The 26,974-nt window shown below is 38.0% G+C and overlaps 1 protein-coding gene across 7 annotated transcripts in view; it reads left to right on the top strand.

The window, feature by feature from the left end:
* The window catches only part of TMC3 (transmembrane channel like 3), a 125,870-nt gene that overhangs the window by 66,998 nt on the left and 31,898 nt on the right, over positions 1–26,974 (top strand). For 5 of the 7 annotated variants that reach the window (XM_072871336.1, XM_072871337.1, XM_072871339.1 and 2 more), the window contains 4 exons: positions 12,626–12,712; positions 20,079–20,189; positions 22,908–22,974; positions 26,510–26,682. The gene's annotated coding sequence lies outside the window, so the exon portion shown is untranslated. Of the gene's footprint in view, positions 1–9,174; positions 9,227–12,625; positions 12,713–20,078; positions 20,190–22,907; positions 22,975–26,509; positions 26,683–26,974 lie in introns of those variants that run through there. The other 2 variants (XM_072871342.1, XM_072871344.1) reach the window with 2 other exon arrangements.

Here is a 26,974-nt window from a genome sequence, read left to right as displayed (position 1 = left end):
AACTGTGGAGGTTACTGCAGGAATCTATGGGGTGGAAAAATACATCTTTTTAAAAAATTTTTAACAGTGTCCTTTACGGTTATTGTGACCTGTGTGTCAAACTTAAGAATTTTAGTCTGCAGGGTGGAAGGAGCTGTCTCTGCCCCATGAGGCTCACCAAAAACACTTCCTGAGCTACGGCTGAGCATTGCCTTACAAAGCCAATCCTACCTACTGCCTTCCCTGTGGAGAAACTCTGTTCCAGTCTCAGGGCTGGCTCCTCAGTTGGTAAAAATTGTCTTAATTCCACCAAGGTCTTGGTGAGATTTCCTAATTACTCATTTTTCTGAAAATTTTTAGATCTTAAATATGTGCATTGTTATGCTACAATGCTTTATGGCTTTATGTAATCAGTTTTTCTTACAGGAGAACTGTTGGTTAGCTGTACATTTCAGTAAAACCACAATTTAAAATTTTGTTAGCTGTTGTAACATGCAGTAAATTCTGTGGTTAAAGGAAGAGGCATATTGAGCAAGACTGTGCACTCTTCAGTTCAATTGTGTAAAATGCTGTTTTGTGTATGCTGTGCATGAGGAACAGGTCTGCACACTTGTGACTGTTGCAGTGTAAATGTTATATTTCTCAACATCTACCACAGAGAAGCAGAAACTGGGAGGGTTTTTCTCTCAAAAAATACAAATGCAGAAGAGATAAGAACAGATGCTGTCACTGGTTACATTTGAGCAACTCCCACGGGGTCACTGAGTATCAGCCTTTTTTCACTTTACATGTTCAGCTATGCATGGAGGCCTTGTGCATGCAGTCATGGTAGATGCTTAATGTGATACACACCCAGGGAAAACACTTTGTTTCCTTAAGAATTTTCACATTTCAGGCTTTTATGTACAGGTCCATTAAATGTTGGAATATAGATGACGCAGCTGTATGATGAAGAATCTTTTTTGAGGTCTTCAGATGTCTTAATCTGAGATTTTAAAAAGCGATGTCGTCATTCCCCAAACTAAAGATCTGTGCAATTAAATGTCAGCCTTCTTTCGTGAAGATGCTAATTATAAATGTCATGAAAATATAAGATTATAAATTAGCTGTAGAATATCTTAATAGCTGGAATGTAAATTAGTCCACTTTTATCACCTAAATAAGCACAGTCAACACATTATGTAAATGGCCACAATAATGGACACCTTTCTAAATCCTTTTGGGATCTCTGTTCAGACAGGTAATTATAATGGTGCAGACTATAATGTAAAAGTGAGATCAAAAGGAAGTGAATGATGTGTTTCTAGACAAAACTTAAAAAGATAGAGCACTGATCTGTTAGAAATTAGCTATGTTTTTATTTTATTGTAAATTTGTAAATTCTCCAATGTCTTAGTCTGTTTTGGATTTGGAGGTGGGTGGGTGGTGGTGGTTCTTTTGTCTTCAGGAAAGCATGTTCTATAATCAAAAGAGCACAGTCCTGGGATGCTCTGGTCACTTGGATGGTTATTAGGGAGAGCTGTGCACAAGCTGGAACTAAACTAAACCCTCAGTGCAAATCCCCACTGTGCTCCGAGAGGAGGATAATACATAAAGGAGTATGACATGTCCTCGTGTCTCCCTTGCTTGCCTTAATAAGAGCAGGGAGGATTTCATGGGGAATAATAATACGTGCATGTTCAGCTATCCTAAAGAAATCAGTACAGAAGTACCCTCACATTAGGTGGCAGAGTATGTTCCAAAGGCTCAAGGGCTAAGCGTGCTAGGGCAATTCCTGCATAATTTTTATCACTTCCTTTAGAAGTCCCTCCATTTACAAATACTGAGAGTCTAAAAGTATTCCTCTGCTTTTCTGTGCTGTTTTCATCATTTTTTCATAATACCATTAAACCATGTTTAACTTCATGTAGTGCTTTCTTCCAGGGAGACCTGATCTCCATACAAATTTATCCTGATCAATCTGTGTCCAATCTGTTACTGGCTTGATCAGATAGAAATGGATGATATCAGTGAAGCTGGCATATTGCTCCTAACCCTTCCGGATGGTATATTCAATACTTGAAAATACCAAAGGTCTAAATTTAAAGGAAGATCTGTAAAATCATTGTGCCCTTTCCAAGAGAAAGGGGCAATTCCTATAATATATATCTCATCTCTCTAAAAGTCTTAGTCTGAAATCACTTTTTGCTGCTGTTTGGTCTTTACTCCCATTTAACTTCTAGGGCATGTTATGTTCGCCCAAGACACAGCCCTAGCTTTCAACTTTTCCTCATTATTTTGCATGTTTTTGTAAGTAAAAGTAAGGAGCATCTGCCTTTAAGCGGACCTGTTTTTCTTTTCCAAGGCAGTGTCTTTCATTATTAACTTTCAAAGAGCAAATGAATCCCACTAAGCTGCCACACTCGTTATCCTCTTTAGTTTTCCATTTGATGTAAGTGTTTCTTATTCCACATCTGCATTAATATAATTTTGGTCTTCTCCCTTTTAAAAACAATATTAATACTCATTTATGTCCCTTTACTTTCCAGCTTTATTAAGGCATTATTTACTCACCTTTGTGAATGTTTGCCCTCGACGTTTTTAACACTTGTGATAAACATGCACTTTTGCTGCTATCATTAGCTGGCATTAGCCATAAACTAACTACTTATTCAGCTCCCAGTTCTCCTCAGGTACTGTCAAGAGTCCTGCTCCTAGGCAGCCTTACACCAGAGGAGCTGGGAGACTAGTTTCGACATTTTAAGAGCTGCACCTCAGTATAATCTTGTTTATAGTCAAGAATGTCTCCTCCTTAAGTATTTTCTTACTCTTTCTTGGCTAATGCAAAACCTTTGGATATTTCTCATAGTGTATGCCCCCTGCACTGTCTGTGCTAAAACATTCAGACATTCCAAGACAGTGGTATTATGAGCCTGAATCATAACTGTAGTAAATTTTTGTGGGTGTTACTGCCTTTTTAGTTATTTGTGGCAGATCATATCTTTAATCCATGCAATCAGACTCTCCTCTGTTGTCATGTCTGTGACTGTGCATGAAAAGAATAGCTGCCCAGTAACATAATACATTTTAGTGATGTATACTTGTGACTTTGCTACTTTTGAGGTGTGTTTACTGACTACAAGAAGAATCTGGCAAGATACCGGTTGTCCTTGGATAAAAATGTCATGCCTTCTGTAAGCATGTCATGGACTATATGAAAGACAATATGGTTTGTGTTTGTCTGATAATCTGCATTTTTAGCTTATTCAGTCAACTGTTTGAGTTTGAAAAGCAAAGACAAAACCAAAAGGAGATAGTTTTGGAGACAAGTGAGAGCCAATCTGTGATACTAGTCAAGAAAAATTCAGTGGTCACATGAGTCAATTGTAAGGAGTTAAAAAAATTCTGACAAAGTCCCCCTGTTAAGTTAACAAAGTTTATATTTTGGGAATTCTGTATATTTTGTAGTTGATTTGTAAATGATATTATACATACACACACACGCACATATATTTTTACCAGGTGAACATAGGTTGTTCGGGTCTCCTGGCAAAGCCCATTTGTACAGTATGTACAACAGCTTTACCTCACCGTAGTTTAGCCTTTTCATTCCTTTCCTCTCAAGTTCATGTGGATTCCTTGTGTGCTGATATTTGTGCTAATGATGTGTACCTTTATCTAAGGTTTTAGAAGACTAGTATTAGTATCTTCTCACTGGAACAGAGGAGGTATCTGTCTGGGTAACAACACGTTGGGAAGACGATCTAAAAGCTGCAGAACAAGATTTAAAAATCTCGGGAAAGGATAGGGCAGTATCAAGTGATCCTAGAATATTTGATGTCTGCAAAAAGACATGCTAGACTCAAATACATTGGAAAACTGCATATTAATAAGCTTTTATAGGTTCAGTCTGTGGGGAGGTGCTGCACTGTATAGGCTGGTAGAATCTCTCTCTGAACATAGGCTGCCTCAGAAACCCAAATGATTTGTTCCCTGATTTTTAATTTTTTTTTTTTTGCATTCTACCCAATGTATCAACGCCTTTGCTAAAGTTATTCCCTAATTTACACATAAATGTGCCAGTCCCCTTCTGTTCCTGTCTATCTTAGAAGCAGCATGAGAAATTCAGTTTTTCCTCACTTACTTTTCAGTAGAACACAATAATAATTATTTTCTAAGTAGAAAATAAACTCATGCTAGGGATCTTGCATTTTGACAGGCAACATGTAAGAAAACCAAAGACTCATGGTCTGTGGTACTCAAAATTCCTTGTTATTGTAATGTAATTTGAATTACTCTCGATTGGTTTAAAATGTCTTTTTTTTCCTAGGCATGAGCCCACGTTTTTTTCCCCTCTAGCTTACAGAGAAATACACACTAGATAATATAATACTTGATGCAGAATTTTTTGCTCACTGTGAGATGCCTCTTAAATATACACATTGTATACATGTACACATATTGCAAGCTAACAGTAAGAAATCCTAATACAATCTATACTGGAAAGTCATGCAGATTCTTCAGGTATTTTAGTGTATAGAATTAAATAACCCTTACACAATTAAAAATTATGACAGAAAAAGTTCTCAGGCTGCAAGTTTCCTAGCAAATACATCCTCCAATATTTCAATATATGCTACAGTTAATGCCATTAGGAAGGGTGCAATGTAGTGACCCTACACTGATTGCAGGATAACTGATATCTGTGGTGTGAAGGCTGCTACACATACATATCTATCCTCCTGGTTTTACAAATAGTGTTTTCCAGCATTGGTGCTGTACCTGACTTTTCCATTTTAAACTCCAAGATGTAAAAGTATTTTGAAATAGTGATTGCATTTGAGGTGCTTCTTTTAAAGAGATTTCTCTTCTCCTAAAGGGCTTTCTGGCCTCTGGTTTCTCCAAGTTCTGGAGACTTAAAGCTAAATGCTTCCGTTAGGCTGCTTTAGGTGTATGTGGACTTTCAGGAGGGACATTTGTGTGTTTCATATTCAGTGGTAAGGAATGGACATAATGAATAGAGAGGTGTTAGAGGCATAAGCTAAGCATTTTGTCTATAAGCCAGTTGTAGCTAATAGGTACTTCTTTAGCAGCCTTGCACAGGACTGACTTCTCTGTGGGGTGAGGATGAATCTTGGGGCCGATCTTCAGTGACAATGTAAATGAATGTCAGGAAAATTAATTTACTATATTGTCTTCTAAGGCTTTGTTTTATCTCTGGAGGAAGATGGAGGAAATCCATGGAGGAAAAATCCACCAAGGGATATTTAACAAAAAGCCAACATCTGACTTGAAGTCCCTGAGCCAGAAATTGCTGGAAGCTGGGAGTAGACACCTGGGAAAGTATCGCTTACTCTCTTATTACAGTCTTCTGCATTTTACCTTCTATCACACAGGATAATTTGGCTTAACCTAGTACAGCTGTTCTTGTGTCTTGCACGCAGATTTATATGGATTTATTGATACATAGTGGATATTTATATGTCCATTTTAGCTAGTATGTGGTATAGTTCTTCCTAAATCCCCTGTAGAGCCAATGAGGAGCAAAATACTCCTGCAGAGGTGTTTCAGAGAAAAAGCCTAGCTTGGGTTCTCTTTCTCTAGGTAATCCTCTATCCACTGATAGCAGAGGGAGATAAAACAGCTGAGCCGGCTGATATAAGCCGCATAGTGTTGAATGGTTTATCCTGACCCCAGCCTGTCCATCACCACTGAATGTACCCCCTTAACAGAGAACATGCACAATCTGTGGCAAGTCCTGTGTAACAAAAATTTGTGTTGTGCTGTATTAAAATACCGCATCAGATTTCACAGAGAATAACAATCACAATGCAACTACTCTATTTCATAGCTACAAGAAGAACAAGACACAATGGGGCTTTTTGTTGGGTGCGTGTGGCTTTTTATCACTATTAAGCTGCAGTGTAAAATTCACTGTATCTCTCAAACCCCCAAGGGACATCTCTTGACCCTTCTGACTGCTTCTCAGCATGGTGGATGGGGCAGCTCAGCGTCTCTGTGAATAGCTGTCATTCTGGTGGCGTACCCGTTTGCTGCCAGCACAGTCACAAGAAGACAGCCCAACAGAGAAACAACGTGCAAAGATTTGCCCATGCAGGGCGGGACAGAGGGGAGGATTGTGGTAGGTGGGGTGAGGCTACCGCAGTTTGGAGGCACTTCTGTAGATGTTGGTGACTGAACAAGCCCCTTCAGCTGTGCTGGAGCTGCTGCGGCACCTTGCTCCATGGGCCTCCAGCCCTGCCTGTGTTTTCTCGCTTTGTATGAGAGAACCAGCAGAATAACAAAGGACTATTTCTAACATGCTTCACTGGGTTTTTTTTCCCCTTTGTCTCGGATTATTCTGAACATACCTTAAACCCTAGTGCCCTCTTCTGATCTTGAAATAGGTGTCACTTCTCAGCACACCTGTCCCTGCAGCTCCAGCTCAGCAGACAGCGGCAGCCAATTGTTTGAAGTTAGGCAAGCATTTGGGGATACAGATATTTTAATTTGTAATCAGCTTTAAAGCTTTAAAGCCTTCAATGTTTGCTCTGATCAGAAACAGGAGCTTAGGCAGAAATTAGTCTTTCCTATTTATAAAAACCATTTTTTTCTCCCCTGGCAGGAGCCGTAGGCTTGATCGAAGTCCACTGAAGTAAAGGGATAAACCCTTATCAGCTCTGGCCCAGCCCTTAACACAGCAAGTTCTTTGGCCAGTAGAGTCACTGAGGCTGAAAGAGGCGTACTATTACAAGATCTTCAAGGGACAAATACTAATTAAGGATAATCTTGTAGAAAATGTTCCTTTTTTGGACATATTTAACATGGGAAATACTGATAAGTGATAATTCTACAATTCCTTACTTTTGGGAGGCTTTTCAATGCTACTAAACCAAATTTAGCTTATGTGTACATACATCTAGACAGATGTATGTAATGCATATTGGGTATATCTCTTACACTCAGATAGCTACAGACTGTATGAATAAGTTCATTCATCATTTATAGGCTGCCACCTCTGGGATGGAAGGCAGCAGCTGTCAAGGAGCACACAGCAACCTCAAGGCATATTCAGAAACTCTGCATCCAGTTTGCATTGTAGGGTGATTCCATGCAAGGGGAAATAGAAACCTCTTCTTTATAAAAATGTACGTTTGTTTTCTAAACTCATCTTAAAATCCTATTTTTTACTGAGCACCATTTAAAAAAAATCCAATAAAATGTTTGCTCTTCAGGCACTTGATACGTCCAAAGTATGTTAAATGTTGCTAAGTCTTGTAACACTGAATTTACTGCAAAATAAGGTTATGAATTAATTTTCACAGTACTGGCTTTTCTAGACTGTGGCTGTTTGCTTATGTTTTAAGCAGCTAATATTCTGCAAACTGAGAGTTGTGCAACTGCAAATAAACATTCTCTACTGAAAAAACTATTTGTTGATAATTTTAGGTGGGAATTGTTGAGAGACTGATGGGCAGATTAACACTAGAGACCTCTCTAGCAAGAGGTTTATCAACACATTAAGCAACAAAATGGATATTTATAGTCCTTTCCTGGAGTATGCTTTTTCCAGCTCTCTATTGCCATCTTGAGTCTCTTGCCTTCTTCAACAGAAAATCCAAGTTGGGGTGTAGCACATATAGAGACAAAGGAAAAATAGATTTTCAGTCCTGATGACCAGAGCCCTCTCCAGTCATCACGTGTAAGAGAAACAACATTATTTAGTTTAATTGAGAATAGAATAGAATAGACATCATGACACACTATACACATCATGAGAAACTAGAGCAAGAGTTGAAGTGGAATGCCAGAGCAGTGTGATTTTAGTGGAAATTTATTGTGAGGGGTGGCAGAATAAGGTTCTTGGAAAGCAGCTGAGCTCAGGCCCAACATCCAGTGGAATTCTTGGATACGTGCATCATGCTGACATCACTGGCAGTGGCTGTCAGAGGAACTAATGAGAGTTTAGAGTATATTTGCAGGGGGATAGAGAAATACTGAAAGCACTATCCTACCTGTTATGCAGATGTTTTGATACCATTCTCTTTGTCCTATAATTGCCCTTCACAAATTTTTCACCTGCCTTTGAAAATCAGTAAGATGGGACAGATCAGGTATTGAGGTTCCTGTGATCCTAACTGTATACTAAAGAAAATCTATGGATTTCAGAGTCCCTGGGGATAGATGGCATAAAAAGTAGAAGCCTGAGGCCTTCCAATGTGGGCACTTCTCCAACACCACCTGCTTTCTACTTTGTAATGTTTGGGCTTCTTTTTATACGTTTGTAACTTTTAGAAGTCTCTTTTTCTTATTATTCCCTATTCTCTCCCATTGCCTTATTTCACACTTGCTGACAGTATTTTCAGTCAGTATTCCGAACTCAGTATTTTATGAGTAATCAGTGTCCCAGGCAGCAGGAATATGATTGTGAGATTATTGTTACTAATTGAATACTTGATGGAGGATCTCTTCCCCTCCACAGAGTGCTTGACATATACTAAAAATAAGTCGTTAAAATTTGATTCTAATAAAATCTACTGTCCATAGCCCTCTTTAGAGTCTGAGTGTATTTGGGCATAATATTAGCAATGCCAAGTACTTTCCTCTTCCAAACAGAGGCTACTGTTTTAAAGTGTCATTTACACTCCTTTCTATGCCATTTACACTCCTTTCTAATAAATCTCATTGTAGTAGCTGACACTAACATGGTTTAAACTGTGCTAGCACAGGGTTAAATTAAACCCTGATAAAAACAGCCTGAGCTGGATTTTCCACCCCGCTTTCTGCTGTTGCTCTACCACAGCAAATATTGCTTCTCTCTCTTAGCTTGTTGACCTGGGAGTTTCTGCAGCGTGTGCCAAGCCAGTACAACCAGCTTCTAGATCCTCACGACCAGTGCAGGGGATACGCTCTGGTGAGATACAGAGGTGTCATTCATTAATGCCCAAATGCAAGTAAAACTTTGAAGGCGTTAGGCCTCAAGACCATTACTCTATAAAGTAACTGGCACAAAGGAAAAATGTATGTTTTGTGCCTGCTGCAGCTTAACAAATAGGTGTCTCCCCAATCTTCTGGAAACCTAAATTCACTACTTTTTTGTGGTTGTGTGCTCATTTCAGTACTTTTATTGCCTTCCTAGGGTTTGGGTGGTTCTTCGGATACTGGTTATGTATCAAGCTCAGCATTTCTTCAAAAGAATTGCCTAATTTATTGGATTCTGCCTTCTGTAATCTGACTGCTGGCAATGGTTTCCCAGAGGGGTAATCAGGTACATGTTAGACACGCCCATCTTGGGCTCTCAGAACTCAGAGATGATTATTTTTAATAACATTCTTGGAAATAATCTTTGGATGGTGTGTATTTGCATTTGATGTCACCACACTGCTGTAGTGCTCCTTTTTATGTATTTCCTGCAAGTGCCACATTAAATGATCACGGGATTCTTGGAAAAACAACAGGAAATTATATAATAGTGCCCAAAAGTTCTGTGTATTGACTTTTCCACAGACCTGCTAGTCTCTGAGCCTAAAAATTGTTGGTAAAACAAAGGTATTTGATCTTATTCTCTGTTCTTGATACTTGTTTGTGTGCTAGAAGCCCTGACCTTTTGCTGCTTTATTATGGGGGAAAAAAAGGAAAAAGAGAAAAAGAACTAATTCTAGAGATTATTGTGGTTTTGATTATAGGGATAGTTGTTTAATTTAGTTGCTTTACATTCCTAAGTAACTATTAGCAGGAATTCACATGGACACACTCTGTTATCTGCAAGTAAGTTACAGCTTGCATTGAGATGCAGCAGAAATGTCTGTATAATAGAATCATAGCTCTGCTATAAAATTTGTAGGACATGGAATAAGTAATTGCCTTTTAAGTCTACCTCAGTACATTCAAACCATAAAGGATAACCTATAAAAAAGGTGGAAAGCTACAGGAAAAACTGTTGTCTGTGGCATTGTTCCTTGGTAGCCTTACAGGGGTCATAAGCTATGGAAGACAAGGCAAAGATTTCAGTGCAAAATTATAGAAAATCACCCAATGCCAACATCACAGAAACAGGAATAGCTGGAAGGACTGTGCTTTTGGCCATGTCCAAGGGGTTCTCAAAGTACTTCTTGGAAGATTTTGAATATTTATAGCTGAGAATTCAAAATCCTTATCTCTTTGTTGGTCTGAAAATAGCTTTTGAAGATATGATGACTCTTTCTGGTTTGCTGTGGTGAATTTACCGAAGAGTCCCAATAGTTGTATTAGTCTAGTGAAGTATTGGGGTGGTGAAACTGTGCGTCCTTGCTGGCCAGGCAAAGTGCTGGGTCTTCTCTTGTGCCGGGCTGCTGGCAGTGACTTGCCGGGAGCCGTCGGTGATGCTCCTACCTTGTGCATTCCCCATATATGTTACTGTAGAAGATATGAATACAGTTTTAAACTGATAGTCACAAAACCAAGGAAATTAAAAGAGCAGTCTGCCTTCTCTGAAACCTGCAATGAAGTCCTTCACTGTGTTAAAATTACTCTGGTACCAGGAACAGCCTAGTCTTACCAGAATGTGGTCAAAAAGTGCTATTTTACCCTAAAGCAGGATATTTTACCCAAGCAGTAGATGAAATTAATCTTTCCTGACCTCTCCATTGCGACTGCTGGGTGGCTTCCAAGACTCAAGCAGGCCTGTGTAGCATTAGCTCTTCAGGATTCCTATGCTCCGAAAAAAGACATGTCTTATAAATGCTGCTTTAGTTATTCATTCATGGTGCTGGCAGCTCTGTAATGAGGCAGAGGACAGAACACAGTGGCAGACCTCAGTGGCTGCATTTTCTGAGCCTTTCAGGACTCAAACCAAGTGCAGTTGCCCTGGTTATAGCTCACCAGTCCCAGACTTTACCCGCTCTAGAGCAGAGACACTGACACTTGTCCTAAATCATTAAGCACTTTCATGATGATTTAAAAAAAACAAAACCAAAAAAATCAACAATAAGTGACCAACACACCCCCAAAAACCCACTTGGGATGCGACTACTGTGCTTTGCTTTCACTTTCCTGTAAAGGATGCAAGCCCTGGCCTACAAATATTAACAATTTTTTTTCCTTTTGAAAAATCGAGGCTCGCTCCTCCACCCCCCTCTGTTTGTTTTTTTTTCTTTTTCTCTCCCCTTGAGAATTATCCTATTGATGTGACTAACTGGTTCTGCAAAGGTCATCCTGGATTACTGGTGTTTTGCATATAAAGTGGTAACAACAACAGTGGGGTCACAATTCACTGCAGAATTTATCCCCAGCTTTGACTTTTTTTATAATTCAGCTGTAGGGGGTTTTGTTGTTCACATATTTTATTTTGAGGGGATGTTGATGTCAATCAGATGGTTTAGCTACTTAATTACTATCACTGGTATACTATATCATTTCCTTGTTAGGCTGATTTTTGTCATATTGATAGGATAAAAATTAAACACATCTTGGCTTTTTTGAGAACATTTTAATACCACAGGCACAAGATTCTCAGACCCACTGTGATTCCTGAGTTTCCTACTTCACAATTAATTGAAATGGGATATGGATTTGTATTTTCTGAATGAGAACAGCCCTCTTCAGCATTTATTTTGTTAAGATAGACAACATGCAACATAAATTCTGAATAAAACTGATATCAGCTCAATTTAGTAATATGTTGAACAGAAAGTCTACTGAAAAATCTTTAATTTTTCCCCCTCCAGCACAAAACCACTGTATTACTGTGCTTCGTAAGCTATTTGCTTTCTATGACTTGGGAGTTTAGACGGTTTGGAAAGTCTGCAAATGAAAACAAAAAGTATTGGAAACTTCTGCTGTATTTCTTGAAAAAATGTCACTCTTATTTAGTTGTTCACTTAAATCTTCTGTCACAGCAGATTTTTGTAGCCATGTTATATGACTATCAAAAAGATTTGATTCAACTGAGGAGGTAAATAAGACCAATGTCTTCTGTCATAATTGACAATGAAGAAAAATTAAGCCTCTTTCCATTGTAAATACTTACCTGTTGGGTAGTGCAAAAATTTGTTATGGGATAAGTGTTTACAGTGGAAACACTACCGTTCTTTAAGTACTCATAATGTTCTGAATGTTGTTGCTAAAACTCAGTTACTCTCTTCTTTGTTTTCTGACAGACGATAATTTCATATCAGGTAATACTCTTTCGGAGCACGAACCATCATGCTGCTTTATTATTTTAATCATTGTGAAAGGAATGATTTAATTCACTATCCAATTACATTTCTGAGTATGCTCATTTTAATAGGCTGAGTATTTTCCTAATTTATCTGCTAATGATTAGGAACACATTTGGCCTCAGTTCAGACACTGTTCTGTTGTGTCCTAAGTTTCAAGCTGGAATTAACACAGTACTAAGAAATCCAAAACAAATCTATGCAATGGAATTAGAGCATTTTGCACACTCAAGTGAGAACAAATAGGGCTGATTGTGTGCTCAGGGTTGTGTGTACTCATAGACACCTGCACCCATAAAGGTCAGGATTTTCACTGGTTAATGCAACTTCCTGAGCAGGATTTAATTACCAGAAATAAAAGTGCATGCAATGACAGAAAAGTTAGTTTATCATGTAATTAAATTCAGCTTGCACTGTGTTAGAGAGATGTTCTTGATCTGGGTGAATAATTGTATGTACTTTCATTGTAGTGGCTGTACTGTAAATGGATTCATGTCTATTTCCTGGAATGAAACGTGGCTTTCTGAAAATGTACCACCTGGCAGGAGTCAGGAAAGGTGAGATTAGCTTCTAGCACTATCACTAATTTGTCCAGCACAAATCTGCAAATTTTATCTATAAATCAAGGATTAGTTTTGGTAGGATCCCTCCCCCTCACCAAATTAAGTGCCTGAAAAACTGCTCATCTTTCTTATCTAACAGAAAATAATCCTTATTATTTGTTTATGGGAATTATGGATATTATTGATTTCTACAGCATTATCTATACAACTAAAAGTTTATTAGAAATAAGCCTGAGCAATTAAATCAGGGGGGTTTTTTTTAGATGTCTAAAATTTGGTCGTGTTTTAATTTGGACCTGCCATGAAGCTAGAACCAAGAGGTTTCTAATAAGTCTCAGAGCATACTGCTAAATAAAAGCTAGTCTCAAAAGTAATCTGTTTTAAAATATGATTAGGTGATTTCATAAAACCTTGAGTTTCACTACAAATGGCAGTGCTTAGACATGATATAATGTTCTGTTTTCTGTTGGGCTATTCTTAGACCAAGAAAACCAAGCTTCCCAGACCTCCCTGGAAATAGGCTTGTTCCCAAAAAGAAAAGCTGACAACAAGAATTATTAATGTCCCCAAAAGCTAACTCCTACTCTGCAAGATAAACAGAAATAGTTCAACCATCTGCAATAGTGTCAGTAGAGTTAGATAACTTATGCAATATCTGGAGTCGAGAAGAAAAGATAAGGAAATAATTAAAAGCCATCCTATAGGCAATATAATACTTTGTGACAGCTACAATATTTAGGAAAGTACATATAGACTAAACATAGTTTTGATATCACTCCAGGACACCTACGAAAGAAATTATATAATTTTAACAGAACTCCTTTAACTGTGGTGAAGTGTCTGGTTTGATCCCCTCTTGGAGAACCACGTCTTCGTATTCCAGGATGATGTGCTTGTTGCTTTTAGCTTTTTTTTTGTTTCTAGTTATGCAGTGAGAGTTGACTGACAAACAGCAAATGTCATATGTCTCCTCTTCACCCTGTAACCAGAAGGTTGGGGTTAAAAGTGGGAGGGAAGAACAGGAGAGGAATAAATGAGAGCACAAGAAATTTGGCAGCATCAGAAATCTGTGTGTACAGTGAAGTGCTGAATGACGCATTAAGGAGAACCACCTTAATTATAAATTACATGTGGTAAATTACAAGATAAAACTATTTTAGAAACTAAATCCATCCCATATTGTTATGTTGCATTATCCTGAAGTGACCCTGGGCAGCCAAATGTTCTTGCAGTCTGTCCTTGGCTCCTTTTGCATTATAAAGGTTCCTAAGCCAAATTTGCTTAGTTAAACATCTGAGCTGTAAATAAAGATCCCCAAAGCCTACTGTGCTTTCCTTGTTCTAAAAGTCCCTTCACAGTATGGCCCCAATTCAAATAAGTACTTAATATGTACTTAAATCCCACTTAAATCAATGGGATTTAAACATTTGCTTAAATGCTTTGCTAAATCATGGCCTATTAAACTGTCTATGTTGGAGATCAAATTGTAATTTATATTGCTGTGATTTCTTTTCCTGGTGTTATACAGGAGACCCCGAACTACATTTCACTGTAGTCTTGCTTGAACCAAAGCTGGAACTGTTTAGAGGGAATGTGTGGAAGACCCGTATTAATCATGTGCAAGAAACAGGTTTTAATTATTTGGGGCATCAGCTATCGTAAATTTGTGTTTCTGATAAGGTCAAATAAGCTCACTTGAGAGACTGAATGTTTTATAACCACCAGCATTTTGAAGATTAGTAACATGAAATTTTCCTTTTTCAGTAATGTTTGCAACCCCTGGTAAATGTGGGAACATATAGTTTTTACAGAATGTAGACACATGAAAATATTTGAGGAGGAAGAGAATGAGAAGTTTTTTTCTTCTTTGGCTGATTTGTTGGCAATCTTGTCTTGGCTATTTTTTTCACAAATGCAACTAGGATTGACAAGGAAAACAGCCTTTTGTAGCAGAAGAGGCGGCAAGAAAAGAAGTTGCCAAAAGGGCCATCAAGAATCCCCAAGTAACTTGATGTGTAGGGAAAATATGTCAAAAATATTGCAACTGTATATACTATAAATTTTTTAGAAGAGAGTCACATGTCCCACTATGCCTGGGATGCCCAAAGATATTACTCTGGCCTTATCACTGTTTTTTTGGAAAAGAGTGAGGATGGAGGGTGGGAAAATGACGACTCTTCTTGACTTCTCCTATAATGCAAGCTCTCTGCTTGTAGTGGAAATCAGCCAAAAGACAGCTCATATGCCGAGAAAGCCCAAGTTAAGAGACGAGTGGAAAATACCAGATGCTTAAATTTGTCTTGGATTTTCTCAAAGCTGCTAATACTGGTCTTCTGCTTAATTAGCCAAATAAGGGATGGACTGTGCTTCTTTTTCATGTACAGATATTTCTTGGATCATCTAAGAATGAGTTGGCCACCTCTAGGGTGCTGCTGTCCATATAAGAGGAAGAGCTAATGTTGGTTTCTTAAACAACATTAATAGGAGATAATTGAGGTAGAGCACATCCCATACTCCTCACCCACAACACAGCTACCCACCAGAATTGCCCCAAGATTGGGATTCCTAAGACAGCTTGTTGTCTGGAATTTAGTTTAGGTTTCTATCCTGGGAAGAAATTACTCTTAATAGGTACATTTTCCCACCTAGACAAGATTTATTTCCAGTCAAGGTGTTGTGTCTTTTGTTCACCACTTAGTTTTCTTTTAAGCAGCTAGGCTTTTCCCAAGAGAGCTCAGTATTTTGTCTATAACCTCAGGGGTATGGATGGACAAATAAGTGTAGCTCTCTTGGACATGAAGTGACCTTTCTGTAAGGGATATTTTTGATGGACATCTGTAAGCGTTCTTCAACATTTTTGTGCCTCCTGAAAGGTGAGAATAAGTCAAACATGCATTGAGGTTGTTTAAACGTGCAGAATCATAAGACCATACAGAAGGGCATTTGAAGTAAAGAAAAGGTGAACCTCTCAACAGAGAAAAACTGTATGGTATTGATCAACTGCAGAATCAGCAGAGTAAAAAAGCAAACAGGTTCTGAAGAGGAGTAGGTGAGATCAACAAAATCATCAATATTTACATATCATAAAACCATTTAAAGTATACTTGTTCTTTGTGTCACTTGTTTTGCTGCATAATTACAAAGCCTACAGCACTTGATGAGTCTACCGAATATATCTGATATGGCCTTTTCAGATGGCAGATGTAAGTCGTCTGAACAAATACAATTTCATAGTAATTTTAATATTCCATTTGTTTCCATAATTTCATAAGATATACATATATATTCATCTGTATGTATCACTTGTAGAAAAATGAAATGCATGCAGGATAGGTTGTAATTTAAAACAAATGGATATAAAGGTAATATTTGTATTCAGAATATAGTTTAATAATAATCTAACTTTTTTTTCCAAATGATGATGCATGAATTTTAATCCTACTTCAGAATGTAAAACATTCAAAAAAATTAGAGTTCATCTCTGATTGACAATGCTTGTTATGTATTAATTAATAGATATTATAAAAGTGTTTCTTACCAGGATTTTTTAACATCTCCAGTGAGCCATTACAGGACTTCTGTGAAAGAGGGAAAATAGTAATTTGTTGAGCAGGGAAAGTAACTCTCTTCTCATACTTCATCTGATGATACAATTTCTTCATCTTTGTGTGTTCATTGAGGAATCTTCTTTTGCAACTTCCTCTGTTCCCAAGCCTGGATAAAAATTATCACTTCTTTTAAAAATCTTAGAATATTGCAGTGCGCTTTGTTTCACCTCAGAGGCTGATTTGTGAATTGTACATGAAAGCGTTCCATGTTTTCATGTTGTTTTTTGAAGATTTAAAGTTTCCCAAAATATTGACTACTACCCACTCTTTTCTCACAACTATGAAGTGTAGCTATAAAAAAGATGCCCCCTCCTATTTTCACATTCTTTATCACATATTGAATTACATTAGAAGGGAAAATGGAACAGAAATTAAATTGCAATTATAGGACTTTATTCAAATGATCATAAATTGATTTAATTTCAAATAAAATAGTAATAAAGTATTAATTTTTCTTGGTGGGAAATTCCATTAATGGAACAGTTTCCCAGGGAAACAGAAACAAAGTTATTATCTGTCCTTTCTGCTTTAGTAATGAGATATTTCTAAAATAAATAGTTTTGCCTGGTTTAGCATTTGTCTCTTATGTATTTATGCACAGGTCTAGGACCTCAACCTATACATGGTATGTTCTGGACCTTGTTATGGGGTGTCTTTAACTCTCTCTCTCTCAATTCTCACACTTTTTAGAGGTTGTAAATTGCAAGCAGCCTACAAGAGAATCTCCAGATTCTATAATAAGAAATAGGGAAAAAGTTATACCCATGTCTAATTTCAGTGACACAATGACTGAAAGTATTTTTAAAAAACAAATGTGAAATATGTCCAAATGCAAATTCTCATGAAAAGCTTCAGAGTTTCAAAATTAGATAATTTTAATGTACTCTTCTGGTTGTTTTTCAGTTAGAAAATTAAACTCCAGAAATATCCCCCTAGCTAAATGAGGTTTCCGCAATGTTGAAATTAATCAATCAACTCTTCAATAAGAGCCAAGCCTCAAATCCACAAGCATGAAACAACAGCTAGTAATGGCTATATACATTGATTTCAGAAGGTTAAATGTGCACATTCAGGGCTTAGAGAACAAAGTCTTTATGGCCTTATCCAAATGGATATCTGTGTGACTCACATTACTTTGCATACACTGTAATCATGAAAATTAAGGGACTGGGTTTAGATGAGGCCATGAAGTTTGATTCATGTTGGAAAGTTTTATCAGAGGTTTTTTTTTTTCTGATGATCTAGGCCCATGGAGGTCTGACACTGAATTGTTTTGTTCACTGCTGGGGCAGGAAGAGGGATATTAAAAAAAACAAAGGTACTAAATATGTGTGTGAGGGTAGAATATTTTGGCTGATGATTGGGCACATTTAAAGAATAACATTAGGGTTTCTTGTTAGACCTAGTTGAAAATCAAATTCAGCAACAGTAGCTGGCTTCCATGCTAAGGTTGTGGCTGAGGTTGGCATCAGTACTTTGACTAAACTTTAGAAGAATCAGTCTGAAAAATGGGTGCATGGTAAGAAGGGGATGTAAATCTGTAAGTTACTATGCCTAAAGTCTGACTGGGTAGAAATAGATAGGCTTTGGTTTAATGTTTAGCCAAACGTTTCCTCCAATATGGGGATGTCAAATAGATTTGAGTAAGTGTAAGAATTCTGAACGGCAGAGAAACCTGATGAGAGCTAGATTTCAACCAAGAGAGGGACCAAGATGCATTCTGGAGAAATATTCTGTAGGTTTTCTCTGTGGGACTTTCCAAACAAAGGCTGCAATTAGATACAGGCTAAAAAAGGGATCCTGGGCTGTGTTGACATGTAAAATCTGTTACAGAAGAGGTTCCCAGGCTAAAATCAATGTTATGTCCTTCACACCTCAGAAAATTACAGTTAGGGCTGGGTAAGGGCATGTAGATCTCTCTGGACTAAAGTTTTTGCATTACCCATGCTAAAACTGTTTCAGGTAGGATGAAGTAGAATTTGGATTGCAGCTGTTCACAGTAAGACAGAGTGAGTAGGAGTCCTTGGCTCAGATTTCTCTTTAGGTGGTGTTGATCTTCCTTGTCAGGGCAAGATTTCCAGGGCTAAGTGACTGGCCAAGCTTTTCATACTTAAGCTTATGTTTGGAGTTATGCTTATGTTCCTTGGCTGAATTAAAGCTTAAGACTCACAGCCAGTGTCGAGCTAGGGCGTGGAATGGCCAATTTTCAAAAAATACAAAATGAAAAGGGATAGACAGTATAGTGACCAGGCATGGTGAACAGTAATAAGAACAGCTGAATGACAGCCAAACACAGGAAAGAAGACAGGTTTGTCAATCAGAGTAATCAACACAAAAAGCCTAATTGCAGCGGACAGAAATGTAATGGCTTCAAATGATCTTCCAAAAAACATTTATTTCAAAAAAGCAGAAAGAAAAGAAAAAAATGATCTGACGCTGATGATTTGAAACATGTGGTTCTGCAGCATATAATAACCAAAAACTGAACGAGAGGAACAAAATGAAAAACAGGAAGGAAAAAAAAACCTCAAAAAAGGGAGAATTGTTTAATTAAAATGTTTCATCCTTTTTAATGAGGTTTTGAAAAAAATCTCACGAGGATTTGCCTTTTTGAAAGAAGCAACGTTCTGGAGTGTCCATGTGCATTGGAAATACTGCGAGCCCTTTGCCTGAGAGGCCAGCCCTTCAGCTCGAATGCCGCGGTCTCTGCAGCCATCTCCCGGGGAGTGTGGGCATTTTCACGGAGGCAGAGCCAGCGAGGGACACTCGTGCCGTGAGCAGCACATGGCCTTGCTGCTCAAGTCGAAACTCTACGCTTTAATTCCTTGTCGCTGGGTCAGAGTGAGCGGAGTCTTATGGCATATGTGAGTGCGTAGTGACAGTAGATAGCGGTAGACAACTCCTTTACATTTAAATCCTGTTCTCCCCCCGCCACTCACCTTAGACTTACTATAAGAGTATGTATGCAGAGTTTGGGGCACTGGCTGCAGAGCAGCTGAAGGTCCCTTTCATGCTGAAGCTAAATATTGTGCTATGGCACCGCAATCGTCAGAGTTGCTGTTGACTTCCCTAGGGAGCCTTGGAAGGGTCAGCTGTGTTTGACAGCAGTACCGATAGGCGGAAAGGCTGAACAGTCCATTTCTGTCTCCTCTTCTGTCAACTTAGATGCCTTTTGTTTTCCCGTTCTCTCTGATTATACCCTTACTGTTCCCATCCTGCCAACTCAACCAGCCAAATTCAACTTGGGGACGGTATTTCCTTTCTTTTCATAACTGCTTTACTGTCTTCCCCTCTATGTCTTCTTGGCAGTTCTTTGCTCTGCGAATCAGTGAAACAAAGAATGCTCACTTCACTAGAAATAGCAATCGTTTTCCTGAGGGCTTTGTGGATTCAGCTTATAGGAAGGCAGAGACCAAGCAAGCTTCCTTCAGAAACAGGTTTGTCCTGACAGGATCAAGTGATGGAGATACAGGCCATTCAGTTCACAAATTATTTTCTAAGGACTCTTAATGCCTTTTGCGATGCTCCTAACTCCTAAAGCTATGTTTAGCCCTGTGTCCTGCTGCTGAACTGCTGCCAGCAGTCAGCCTTTTGCCACAGCATGTGCTGCTATGTATTCCAGCCAAAGCTTCCCTTTCTGCTTCTAGTGCTTCACCAGCAGTTCAGGTCGGGAAGGCAGTCAGACGCTGTTAACCCAACCAGGTAGAAATATGTTCATAACACTGAATATATTTTTTCTTTGAATTCCTTAGGGGAACTTCCTGAAGATCTCTAGCAAGCTGGTCTACCACCACCATTCCCTCCCCATGTGAGTTGGCCATATTTAACCATCCACTTGCCAATAGGAGGATTCCAGTCCTCAGGTTTGTCTCCTAGTGACCTTGTTTCCTTGATAGGGTGGGCAGTGTGGAAATGGTTTCTTGGTGGTGGCTCATGCCTTTGTTCTAAATATATACCTGGTTTATCATGGGTAAATTTCTGAACCGGAAACCAAGATTGTGCACCATTTGGGGAGGCCATGACAAAAGGCTGCCATGAGAATCTCATATGTTGCTCATGTTATTTGCTGAAACAGGAATGGCTCATGAACTATCAGTGAAACTCATTGCTAACTGATCTTTTAGATATTCTTAGGTATGGACTTTGTGGCACATTTAGAGATGACAGCATGCTGTTTATCATACCAGTCTCACAAAGGAATTCCTTTCAGATTGGTTTGGATATGGTATGAGGCATAGCACTCTGAATAACTGAGCTCCAGCATCAGGTCTGATGCAACCTGTTTCCCACCAATTCTTCCTGTTATTGTCTGGTATCTGATGCATTGCTACATTTCCCACTTCTATAAAATTTTACCTTGCGGACACTTCCCCTAATCAGGAGACAAACGCTTTAGGTCATTGCTTTTATGCAATTTGTCTTTCAATTCCAGAATTTCCTGCTAGGTGCTGAACTGGCCAGAGTGAGAATATTACCATCAGGAATGGGTGCATGAGAATTTTCATCTTCTAAAATGGGGATTTGTGATACAGTGACTTGAACCTTTCCCTTTCAGGTATTCTTGGTTCCTAATTAATCTATAGCAAATCACATTAATGTTAAATGTTCCAGGAAATTATTGCATATCATCTCAAATGATAGAATCTTGTTTAGCTACATTCATCTCAGATTCCAGTTGTTTTGTCTCTGTGTATGTCTGTGGATTTATTCTATTGGCTTTTTTTCCTCAGAGAAGTGCAGGTTCCTAATCTCATTGATCTTCATATTAGGTCATGTTACAAGTTCCAAATCAGATTACAACAAAATCAGATTAGTTTCTTGTTCTTAAACAGAACAGCTTTAATGTCTGGACCTGGTACTTAAAAAATTACATTTTAAAGAATTTGTCTACTTTGGGTGTGCAGGAGGAGCAGAGCACTCAGTATTGGGTGCATCACCCCCTTAATTTTATTTCAAGGAGACTTTCCGTAGTAACTAAACAGTGGATTAAACTAATAGCCTGAGAAAGTAGTTTTCAGAAGAATGCTCTGGTAGTTGAAATGTCACTGTTGTTCCCACTGTAGGTTTCACTTACCTTCTTCAAAAACTCCTATGAATAGGACATACCATGTGGTCTGTACTCCAAGTTTGTTTTATGATCTGGCATTTACAATATATTGATTTTATTAGTCATCATTATGAGAAGAAAGACATTTGTTCTATGACAGTTAGACAATGGAGTCACATTTCTAGGAAACACATTACTCATCTGAATCAGATGCCTCTCTTTTTTATCAAACATCTAATTTCTTATGAGAGCTTCACCTTTCAGCAGAAGATGTTGTTTCTGTAAATGTATGAGTTTTCTCTAGGTCAGAGGGTGGGGGATAATCGGACTTTGAAGAAAGCTGTATTGCATTCCCAGCTTTTCAGCTGCTCCATGATGGGCAATTAATTGAAGGTGGAGTCCTCATCCTATAGAAATGATATTTTTAAGGTCTTTACGGTTGGAATCCTTGGTCCCACTAGAGCATTTTCAAAGCCCTTAGAAAGCACTGGAAAAACTACTGAAAACCTTCAGTAAGCTTTGAATTGGAGCCTAAATACCTCTTCATTTAGGTTTCCTATTGATAAATGTTAATAACAACAATACTAATTTCTTTAGTCATCTGCAATATTAAGCATTTAATGTGGCATTGAATATTTATGCTATACTGAAGAAGTAGTGCTTAAAAAGTTCACTAAAGACTTAAGCAAGAAGGATAAAGTAAAAAACATTCTATTCTTAATGTTTCTGATACTAATAAAAGTAAAGAAAAAAACCAACCCTAGACAGAAAAGTGATGCAGTCCATATATCTCAGACAGGAAGACAGAAGGATAATAAAAGTATCTTGCATGTTACATAGGTTCTCTTTTTTTTGTTCCTAATTAATTGCTTGCTATTTCTTATTAACGAATCTGAAGAACGATCTTTAAGTTTTAAATGCTGATCTGGATTTCAAATGGGGATTTAATTGTTTCTAGACTTTCACATCAATTTCCTGTGACTTTAGCATTCTTGGGCTCATCTCAGCTTCCCAGTGCCATCTTATGCTGGGCAACTAAACTAGATGTACACAGCTGTAGCTGGAGTTGTTTTTTAGCTAGAAGTGTCTTTTCACAAGTGTACTGCAAGTAAGTCAATGGAAAAGAACAAGAAGGGGGAATAATTAAAAAAAATATGGTGTGAGTGAAGGTTATTGCTATTTGAATGGACCGTACATCTGAGGTCCCAAATTGTACCAATTACTAGCTCAAGAACTGTAATTGTGGCAGAGTTGCTAGTCAAATGGCCAAGGAAAACTTTTCAAGTCTTCCAAATGAAATTGTGATAGTTGAAAAGAAATATTCAGGTCAGAATATGTCCTGATAAACTATCCACCTTTTTTCTTGTTTAGCTGAAACATCTTCGTTTCAATGTTTTGTTTGCTTTCCCAAGAGCTAATCTAAATTTTATTAAAGATAAAACACATTTAACAAAGCAACCCGCTAACTCAGATAGCAAGCAATATACAAGGAAGCAACTTGGCCACATGGTGGAGCTTTCTGCTCTCTCTGCAGGAGAAAATGGTCAAAAGAGCTGTCTGACTGCCAGAATCCTCCAGCAAAGAGGGAGATATTATGTCCTGTAAGTTCTCCTGGAAATACTGTTCTTTATGGTGATTTATGCTTATATGTGTAATGAGAGGTGTGGGTGGGTTTTTTTTGGTTTTGGGGTTCTTTTTCCCCAGGTCTGGAAACTGCATCTAATGGTGAAATTAATTACCAATGCATTTCATTCAGCCCAGCAAATTCCGGTTTCCTTCCAGCATTACAGTTGCACTCTTAGCCTACTGGCACATGCAGATGAAGGGGTCCACAGCCTATTCATCATCCTTAGGTGCATCAAATTCATCATACATATACATTCATTTTTACAAATAAATATCCTTACCCTGTTTCCTCACTGGACTTCTGCCTACAAGAAGCTCGTTACATGCTTTGCTTTCCTCCAGGCTCATCTTGTATAGTACTTGACTTGGATCACATTGAAGGGAAAGGCTAAGGAGCAGCAGCAGATGCAGGAACATTACTTAATAAATTGCTAATCCATCCTCATTAACAAAGAAGTCCTTCCAGAGTGGATATTAAGACAAAGAGCTTTTGGCATTTGTGCAGGCTTAAGGGAACATCTGTGGTTGTGATGGCAGAAGATTTATTGTGTGATAATATAAATTAAGCCTCAAAGGAAAATCCTTTCGCTGATAAAAGTAAGACTTTTTATAAGAACTAACTTTCACTAATGTTATTTTTTTAAAAAATTATTTATTTTCATCATCTTTTCTTACCTATTGGTAGATATGGCATCCCTTTAGAAATGAGTGCTCATCTTGAAAGAACTCATTAGATCATATGCCAGTACTTTCAGTGGTTCTGTTCTCTCACTCACTTTTGTGTGCTTTGAATTAAGAATACAAATTTAAAGGTCCGTCTATACCTACAAATTGCACAGGCTGAATTAAATAACTTCCTAACTTGGAGTTGGTTCAGTTTAATTCTTTAGGCATTTAAACCAGTTACACAATTAAACAAATCAGTATTAGTTACAGCTAAGATGATTTACGAGTGTACAAAGAGATTGCACTCATTTAATTAAACCTACAAAAAATTGATTTAATTCCATTGATATAATTTTTGTATTTAGGTTTTGCCTTGGAAACATTTTTAAATTGTGAAAAGAACAGCATATCTTAAAACCTTGAGAAGAACATAAACTTTTAAAAAAAATGTGAAAATTAAAATTTGTAACTAGAAGATAACTTCACGATCACACTGTAAGCAGGGAAAGACAAAAAAGGGCAGCAAATCATGAAGCTGATCAGTCTAATTTTGTTGTCCAACATTAATGAAAAGCTAAATATTAATGATAGGTTGTGATCCACAATCCTATTATCAAGGCTTAAACTGCTTTGCATGAGCTGAGCCTTAAAGACTGTCCATATGCATCTTCGTAGCACATATCAAATCTTAGATGAGTCAATTTAGCTAAGCCCATACTGTCTATTACAGGGCTTTCTCAAAGCATTCCACCTACTAAGCATATAAAAAATACCATGAGACCAGTGAACACAATAGACAGACTTACAAAAACCAGCGTGTGTTTAATGTGTGCTGGCAGGAAGGAGATGATAATTACCACAGTATCTGAGCGTCTCTCTACACTGCTTATATAATTTGAGGCTTTTTTTCTAACTTTTAGGGCCCAAACACTCCGCCTCCATAACCTCGATAACATTTAATTCAGCAGCAGAATAAGGCTTACATATTTGCATCATGAGGTCCTTGGAGGAAAGGACTATTTGAAATATATATTACAATTTTGTTAGTATTTCCTTAGTGTTTGAAAACTATATTTTGCAATTTTTGCATTGTTTTTATAATCCTTTTGCACTGATGATAGCGCACAGAAAAGCCCCCCAAATCCAAACAAGCAACAAATTGAAGACCCTTACTCTGCAAAAACAGGTTAAGAAAGGATCTTCCCTTGAAGATGTGAGTGTTCTGTGCTCTCTTCTAAAAACGAGGCTATGAATGTTTAATGCAAAGTCTATGGGTCTGACTTACCATCCACTGAAGTCAGGGGCAAAAATGTGATTTTATTCATCATCGTAGTGTTCCTTCTGTTCGACTGAGTCACATCAATTCAGAATACTCAAAAGCTCTATAGCTGTGTCTTTTTCTTTTGAGACTAAAAAGATATTATGAGAAAAATTGTTATGTTGAGAAAGTGAGAGTGCTAATGGATTATTAAATATCTGGGTTAACCTTACTAGAGATGTTTTCATTGGGATAACTCAATTTAATACAGTATAATAGAATTTTCTAGCATATGTTAAAGTCCAAATGGTGATGTGCAAAAGCAAAGAATGAAAGTCCCTTTGAGAAATCTGCTTGAGAGCTGATTATTTGAAATTGCTGTAACCTTATAACTCCTTATTCCAGTGATGAGATAATGATATAATTTAGAATTGGGTGGCTTAGTGATATATGTTTCATTTAGATTCTTCCTAATAGGTGACATTTATTGAAAGCTGACTCTTGAACTGTGTTCCATGCCTTGTGCTATCTATCTGCCTTGGAGCTGTTGGACACTGTAATTACATTTTGCTTCATTTCCTGTATAATTTATGTGAAAATCCTTCCATGGTAGGAAAGTACAAAGTCCAGATAATGAGAACATGACAATGTATATGATTTAAGATGGTTGTTTAGATTGCAGCTCAAACTGCCCATAACTCGGGCACTTTCAAGGTCATCCAATACGTAGTGAGCTCAGGCAGCACAGCACTTTTGAGACTGTATAAAATAAAAACATTTTTCTACTTTTAATAAACATCAATCTTAACATCATTATTCCTAGAAATTGAGGTGTGTCTTATGGGTAGAGTAAGAAGAAATGCCAAATCTTATTGTGTTGAGTTACTGTAGCATTTAGCCACTAGCACGCTGTCTTTGTGTGAAGAATATTAAGAATAGTTTTGTGCCAGGGCATAATGTTTTGAAGTCTCCAAAGCTTTGCTGTTTTGTTTTATTACACTTTCAAAGTTTTCCCCTTGGCAGTTTCTTGATGGTACTAGATGTATTTTTTTAACTAATGTATTTCTTAATGCCAATTTTTTTTTCCCTTTAGAAAACTCTTGTAGCTGAATCACAGAATCACAGAATCATATAGGTTGGAAAAGACCTTTAAGATCATCGAGTCCAACCGTAAACCTAACACTACTAAGACCACCACTACACCAGGTCCCTAAGCACCTCATCTAAACATCTTCTAAATACCTCCAGGGATGGCGATATGGTAGCATAAATCATTATGCTACCAGTTACTCTCATCTCCAGCCTGGTCTACATTATGTCTAGAGATAATCAGCTGGATTTGTTTTTCAAGCTAAAGACATTGTAGATCTTCATTATGCACTGCTGACTCTTAGGGTTTGTGGACTTCGTCTAGGTAGAATTTCTGAATGCTGTGTTAATACTGCAAACTCTGCATAGGCTTGGCTGTCTTTCATTGCACTCTTACCATATGCTGCATGTGCTAAGAAACAGAAATGGGCCACAAGGCAACTGCCAATGAGCATGTCAGCCACTGAAAGCTACATTTGATTTATTTTGCCTTCTAGGTCTAAAGGGAAAGTTTGCTCCACATTCCCTGTGGGAAAACTACAGGGAGCAGCTTCCCCCAGAGAACAGAGGGATGGATTTTGGTGAAGCCTTTAAAGTCTGGTCTTGGGAAGACTAAAAGAGTTTGGGACCGAATAAGGAAACAAGGAGACAAGTTTGACAGAGGAGGCAGGTACGTTTCCAAGGAAGGGAGGGGAGGACCAGCCAGAGCTCGAAGGAAACATCCTGTAAGAGGTACAGGCTGTGAATGAACTACTGCAGGGGGATCCTGTGGCCCTTAAAAACTCTCCGGTAGTTGTTACGTGGTACCTTTGACATAAGTCCATGCTATCATTGAAAGGGATGAGCCCATCCGACTCCCTGCATCCTCCTGGTTCATTCCCACCACCTCTCTGGTGCTCACAGTAAGGATTATGCTGCTGAATGATAGCTGAATCAAAGAACTGATCTGCTGAAAACTAATC

The sequence above is a fragment of the Ciconia boyciana genome, chromosome 8 (assembly GCF_034638445.1).
Source record: "Ciconia boyciana chromosome 8, ASM3463844v1, whole genome shotgun sequence".
Lineage (NCBI taxonomy): Eukaryota > Metazoa > Chordata > Aves > Ciconiiformes > Ciconiidae > Ciconia > Ciconia boyciana.
Note: the sequence above shows the minus strand (reverse complement) of the source record. Positions and strands in the feature narration are given on the sequence as shown.